The sequence below is a fragment of the Suricata suricatta genome, chromosome 16 (genome assembly GCF_006229205.1).
Source record: "Suricata suricatta isolate VVHF042 chromosome 16, meerkat_22Aug2017_6uvM2_HiC, whole genome shotgun sequence".
Classification (NCBI taxonomy): domain Eukaryota; kingdom Metazoa; phylum Chordata; class Mammalia; order Carnivora; family Herpestidae; genus Suricata; species Suricata suricatta.
The window spans coordinates 1316574-1323568 of NC_043715.1; the positions used below are offsets into that span (position 1 = coordinate 1316574).

The window sequence follows — 6995 nt, forward strand, 5'->3', positions numbered from 1 at the left end:
GTGATCCACAAGGCGCAGAGCCAGACGCTGACGCAGACACCAGAAGCTTAACGTGGAAGGGAAAAAAACAATCTACTGGGTTTTATCAAAATGTTTAAATTTGCTCCGTGAAAGGTGCTGTTAACGGAATGGAAAGAGGAGTCAGAGCCCAAGAAGGAACGGTTAGTTGCAGGTCACGTTTCTGATAAAGGACTCGTTTCCAGAATATATAAAGAACACGGGAGACTCAACAGTGAGGAAACAAGCCGATTAAAAAATCGGCAAGAGATCTGAGCGGGCGCTTCACCACAGAGCTGCAGACAGCACGCAGGAGGACGCTCAACGGGACCCGTCCAGAGGGAGGCGCCATAGGACACGCGGACGCCAGTCTAGGCCTGCCGGAGCTGTAACCCGGGACCCCGGCGGCACCCAGCACCACGCGGGTGGCCGGAGGGACGACCCCTTGCACGGGCGGCGCAGACGGTCCCTGCGGCACTCGCACTTCTAAGGGTTCAATCTGATGAATGGAAAACACGGGTTCACACAAAAACTCGTATGTGAATGTGATCGCCACAAACCAGGCGTCACCAGCGTGTCTGGGCTTGTGGAGGGACGAGCTTGGCGCCTCCGCATGAAGGGACAGCCTCTCGCGAGGCTCCGCACCGGTGAATCTGACCCGCACTTTGCCAAGTGGAAGGAGCCGGGCCCCAGAGGCCGTGGGTTGTGTGATTCCACTCCTGTGACGCGGCAACACACAGCCGCAGGGCGGGGACAGGCCGGTGGCTGCCCCGGGGGCGGCGGGGGCCAGGGGTCCCTACGAGATGGGCAGGGTGTGTTCAGGAGGGAGCGATGGTGCTGGGCTGGGGGTGCACGACCCCAAGTATTTGTCACCCAGAGAACTAGACCTTCATTCAAGAGTGAACTTGAATGTCTGTGAACTAACAATCAACCAACCAGGACGATGGGAGATCCGGGACGGGACGCAGATGGCGCCCAGAGCGCAGGACCGCGTCAGGGATGCTGACACACCCTCCTTGGAGAGGTGGGGAAGGGGGAGCCGGGACCCAAGTAACCACAGAAACGGACGCCGAAGGCTGGACCAGACTGCCCATCCAGACCACGGCCGGTAGAGCCGTTTCTCGTGGGGACACCACTTGGTTCTCAGACTGTCCTGCCTGGACGTGGGCTTGGACAGGAAGTCAGTGGCGGTTGGTGGGTGAGGGCACCACGTGCCTGCCTGTCGGGGCTGGAGGCCGAGGTCACCTGCCGGCACACGGAGCCGTGAACCGGGCTGGGTGGGTCTCAGCGACACTCTCGCTGCCCTGGGCTGGGGCCCTGGGGGCGGGCCGGGCGGGGGGCGGGCCCTGGCCCCGTGCACTGGGTCACAGAGGTCCCAGGGTGCGCCCAGCGTGCTCCCTGAGTGCCTGGATCCTCTTCCTCGAGCCCTTTTCTCTTTCTTGGGACGATGTTGGGCCTCGGAGCCAAACCAGTGAATCACACATGCGGGTTGTTGGAGGACAGGGCCGGTGACTCAGCCGCACGAGAGGGATGGGGCGCGTCCAGGCCGGGCGGGGAGGCCCCGTGTGCCCCGCGTGGGGACACAGGCCGCTCGGGGTCTCTCCTCGCTCCTCTTGGGTTCTGTCCTGGCAAGAATGAGGACGGAAGGCCGGGAGGCCGTGGTGCGGGCCACGAGGAACACAGCCCAGCAGCCCCGAGGAGGCAGCGATGTGTGCGGCCGGGGGGCAGGAGTGAGGCCAGGCTTGGTGCGGGGCCTGGGCTGAGTTCTAGAAGGACGAGGGGAAGGCTGGACACGGAGACGGAGGGCCCAGGGCCAGGCGGCCAAAGGGGCGGGGGCAGGGGCAGGCGAGGACTCCCAGGACAGAGGCGGCGTGGGTGGGACAGACGGGGCTTTGATGAGGGGCTGGCCGCCACATACCCCGCCCGGAGGAGGCCTGGAGGGAGGGCCAGGGTGCCACGTGGCGTCCCCTCCCCTCTGCTGGCTCCCACGACGGGGGGAGGAGGAGGCTCTCCCGGGAAGCAGAGGGACACGGGCGAGGGCTCCTGGCGTCCAGAGCTGGGGCAGGACAGGCCCCGGGCGCTGTGGGCTCGTGGCAGCGACCCTGCCTCCTCTTGCAAGGACGGCCGGCCGGGCCTGGGGCCCCTGGGAACAGGGAAGGTGCCCAGCAGGCCAGGCCTGTCCACATGCGCCCCAAGCCTGGAGCCCGGGTTCCCCACGGTGCACATCTGGCCTCCCGCAGAGCCCCTCAACACGTCCCCTCCCTCAGGAACCACACGGCCCACGTGACCCGGGAGCACCTCCCACAACTGACCAAAGGGTCCTGGGTGAAGCCGTGAGGACAGACTTCAGGAGAGGCCGCTGTGCGTGGCCTGGCTGCCCAGGCAGCCAGAGTTCAGACCTCTCCCCAGGTGCCACCCCTCCCCCCAGGCCTCGAGAAGGGCTCCCTGCAGAAGGTGCGCTCCTGCGGCCCGGGCTCCCTGTGCAGGACGGCACCTTGTGCACCTGCTGACAGGGTTCGGGCCACACGATGGGCACCACGGGGCTGCTGGGAGGAGCTCGAAAGCAGCCCGTGTCCCTCCGTGAGCCCCAAAGCAGCTCCCAGCTGCCATCAGCGAGAAAGCCAAGCTCCTGAGGAGGGCGGGGCCTCTGCCGCAACAGGTGCGCACCGCCCCCCCCCCCCCCCCGCCCCCACCATCCTCAAACGTCCCTTTGCTCAGACAGGCTCTCAGCGAGTGGGACCCACATGCCACCCCTGCAGGAAGGCGGGGTGGGGGGGGGTCAGCGGTTCCTACTTCCCGATGAGACCCTCAGGACACGCCGCCGGCACAGGTGGGCCGCACACGATGCTGGATGAGCCAGTGGGTCCACGGGGTGGGCAGACTGAGAGCTGAGGGATTGGGGAATCCCTGTGCCTCAGGGACAAACCAGAGCAGCCGCCCCCCACGGGCAGGAGCTCGGACACAGGTCCTTCGCGGATGCTGGCTTGGAAGCCTGGGTCCTCTTCGGGCCACACCTATGTTTCCATGGACAGCGGCCACAAAACGCACGGTCTCTAAGGAAACGCATGCCTGGTTCCGTGGGCGGGGCCTGCGACACTCACGCCTCCACAAGGCACGCTTCTCGTTGCCTCCGTTTTACTGCGCTTTCAGTGATTTCCCAAGATAAGCCCCTGAGAGTTTCTTTGTGAGCACTTAGGCCTTTGTTTATGAGAGTCTTTGATCCGCTAAGGGTGTTTAGTGCCCCTGAAACTCCCTCCGTGAGCACCCGCTGGCAGGCCGGATGGCGTGGCCATCGGCCTGTCCCTGGTCCCCGAGGGAGACTGCCCACAGGGAGGCGGGGCCCCGAGGGACCCCACAGGCTCTCGGCTGCCTTTCCAGAGCAGAGGCCTGCGCCCGGCCCTGGGTGGCCATCGCCACCCCCATGATGCACTTCACGACCACGCCTCGCCCCCACGCCTGGCCTCCAGCTGCAGCTCAGGGTGAGGCCTGAGGGGAGGGTCTGCTGCCTGGGACCCCCCCAGCTGCTTGAGTTTGGGGCACCTGCCCTGGAACTGGCCCCGGATGCCCCACCCCCCGGCCCCTCGCTAGACCAGCTGCCCTTCCCACTTGGAAAGCCTCCGGAGGAGGCGCAGCCCCTGTGTCCTTTCAGGTTGTTCTATTTCCAGCACAGATTTCCATTCGGTTACCACCAGGGGTGGGGGGGAAGGCCTCCATTGGATGCCCACAGTCCCAAGGTTTCTGCTCCTTAAATAAAGTCCACTGCGGTTTGGGGCAGAAATAGCCTATATGATCCCGAAGAATGTGGGGGCGGGTGGTTGTGGGTGCCTGGAAGTGCTGGCTCAGAGCTGAGGTTGCTCAGATGGGGGGGCGGCGAGCCCTGGAATCTGCACACCAGCCGGGGGGGGCGGCGAGCCCTGGAATCTGCACACCAGCCGGGGGGGGGGGCAGTAAGCCCTGGAATCTGCACACCAGCGGGGGCGGGGGCGGTGAGCCCTGGAATCTGTACATCATCGGAGGGGCGGTGAGCCCTTGAATCTGCACACCAGCCGGGGGGGGGTGCGGCGAGCCCTTGAATCTGCACACCAGCCGGGGGGGTGGTGAGCCCTTGAATCTGCACACCAGCGGGGGCGGGGGGGCGGCGAGCCCTTGAATCTGCACACCTGTCCTGGCCACGGGGAAGCTTGTGGGGGGGAGGGGGGATCCACTTTAGGGTCCTGAGGAAGGCCTGCCATGCCTCTGGCAGCCCAGGGAATGGCATGGTCCCCACGGTCCTCACCACACTCACAGCAAAGGGCTTTCCAGCCACGGGACGCGGGGAGGGTTGGGAAGGGGCGGCCGGCAGGCCTCTGTGCTTCCTACCCTGTCCAAACCAGTTTCAAGGCCAAAGCAGGGGTGCAGGGCTGCCCCACGCCTCCACGTACGGGTTCATGGCTCCAAGAGGTCGAGATTCCGGGTGACCTGGAGGCTGGTCCTTGAGGGGAGGGAATGTCCCTAACTCACAATGAGGGGAGGGCCGCCTGGAGGCTGGAAACCTCCGCACTCCCTGGTGCGGCCACACCCCAGCATCAGGGGAGGGGCAGGGGGCATCGGTGGGGGGGTCCGGTCCAGGGCTCTTCTCAGGAGGGGAGAGGACTCGTGAGCAGCATGGACGTTCTGGACTCCGTGCTCGCGGGGGTGAGGCTCCCTTTGTCCCCCGCCCTCAATGTCAAGGCCCCAGAGGGTACCTCCCGCCCTGCCCTTGGCAGGGCCTGTGAGAAGAGGCCCGTGGGCAGCGTGCTCAAAGCTCTGCAGGCCCCCTCCCAGCTCATGGAGTCAGGAAGCCCCCCAGGCAGGCAGGAGACCCTCATTAAGCTGTCCCGAGACCCCGGTCTTCAGTTGAGCCCTGACAGAGACGGCCCCTTCCAGCCTCTGGAGGCACTGGCCACACCTGCTGTGGGTAGGCCTCTCCAGTTTGCCTCTGTCTACACAGCTTCTCACGACAGGGTCCTCCTCCCGCGTCACTCAGCAGGCCCTGAAGCCCTCCTGGGAAAGGCGTCTGGGGGAGCCTTCAGGCAGGAAGGGTGTGCTTGGGGACCCTGGAGACTTCCAGAAGATGCAATCCAGCAAGCTGGGAGGAGTCAGGGATGGGAGATGGGAAGGGGGCTGCCTGAGAGAACACAGGAGCCAGCACTGGGTTGCAGCTGTCATCCTGGGGGTCACGGAGACCTGGGGGGTCAGGGGACCCTGGGGATCATGGAGACCTGGGGGGTCAGGGGACCCTGGGGGTCACAGAGACCTGGGGGGTCACGGAGACCTGGGGGGTCAGGGGGACCAATGGGGTCAGGGGACCCTGGGGATCATGGAGACCTGGGGGGTCAGGGGGACCCTGGAGTCATCCTGGGGGTTGCGGAGACCTGGGGGGTCATGGAGACCCAGGGGTCAGGGGGACGTGGGGGGTCACGGGGATGGATGATCTTGGGGTCATCCAGGGGCCCGGGGAGCAGGGCTGTTTGGAGGCGAGGGCCTCCCCGGACGCTGTGGTGTGGGGACAGTTTTGGGGCTCCAGAGCCCTGCTGTCCCAAGTTCCAAGAGCATTTCCTCACCGGCTGAACAGAAGGCCACAACTTGCAGCCTGTGGAGGAGAAAGCACGCAGTGTATCTACATCTATAAAGGCTCCAAAGTGGAAAAACCTGTTGTTTTTCCTGAAAGCAGCCTGGATGGAAACAATGGCGGTTTTGTTTCCCAGACTCTCTGGCTGTTTACTTGCCCTGGCTTCCTGGTGGGGGCGGGGCAGGGAGGGCGCCTGCGCCCGCGGCCTCCGCCGCCGGAGGGGCCAGCATCCCTCTGCCTCCCCGCGCGGGGTGGGCGGCCACAAGGCCCGACACCAAACAGCTTTATTCCCAAGACTTTCTTCCGCTTCGTGGACGTGTTTTTGTTTTTTTTTTTAATCTGCTTAAAGAGGAAGAAACTAATATGCCATTTTCTGGTCCTTTGAAGGGCCAAGTTGAGTCAGGAAGAAACGGCGCAATCATGCCAGAGAGCAGGTGCTCCAGGAACCTGGACAGGCAGGTCCGTGTGCTCGGCACACGGGGGGCTTCGAATCCAGCTCCAGGGGGCCTGCGGCTTAGTTCGGCGCTTTTGGATGCACCTGAGGCTCAGCACCGTGTCCCGGACTAGTGAGGAATGTTGTCTGCGTGCACATCTCCCGAGGCTGGGGTCCGGACTCCGTGAGGCTGGGGGCCTCTTCCCTTCACTGCCACCTCCCACAGTGATGGTGACCAGCCTTGTTAACCCAAGGCCTTCCATCTCCGAGTTTCTAAAAGAAGCAGAGGGCCCATGCCAAATGCTACAGTGCTCAGCATCCCTAGAGCTAGCCCTACCCCTGAGGAAGTCTGCCTCCCACAGGACTGAAATTTCAAGCCCAGAACCTTGAATGAACTCGGACCCCTCTGGGCTGGACCTCCTCCAGCCGATGGCTCCAGGGCCCCGGCCGAGACCACGAAAGCTGATCGGTGATGAAGGACGGAGCCCCCAGGCAGCGGGGAGGGGAGGCGGTCTGCCTGCTGAACTATGCTGTCACGTGGGAGCCATCCCTTTCCGGCCAGGAAGCCTTCCCTGAACAAAACAACTAAACATCATCCACATGGTCTTGAACTCCGTCCTCTGTGACCCAATAATTCAGATCTTGGTGATGTTGCCCCAAAGGCAAAACAGTGGCTGTTTCTGAGCACGCGTGCGCACACACACACACACACACACACACACACGCACACGCACATGCGCACATGCGCGCACACACACTCTTTGTCTATTGTTTGTCTCCCCACAAAGCTGTCAATGCCTAGTTCCATTGATCCATACAAGGGTCTCTTGAAATAACCTCTGGCTGGGTCAGCGGCACGTCTACTAATTCCAGGAGTTTCCTTCTGCTCACAGAGAGCGCCAGAGCCCTTGTGGCATTTGTGAAAGTGATCAGGGAATGCAGACAGAGATGGAAGCTTCCGGGCCATCCAGTCTG

The 6995-nt window shown here is 63.7% G+C and overlaps 1 long non-coding RNA gene across 1 annotated transcript in view; it reads right to left on the bottom strand.

Moving 5' to 3' along the window:
• Nucleotides 1-2956, bottom strand: part of LOC115280605 — a 12517-nt gene extending 9561 nt beyond the window's left edge. The window contains exon 1 of the long non-coding RNA XR_003903853.1: nucleotides 2791-2956. This is a non-coding gene — a long non-coding RNA (uncharacterized LOC115280605). The remainder of the gene's footprint in view (nucleotides 1-2790) is intronic.
• Between the last annotated feature and the right edge of the window lie 4039 nt (nucleotides 2957-6995).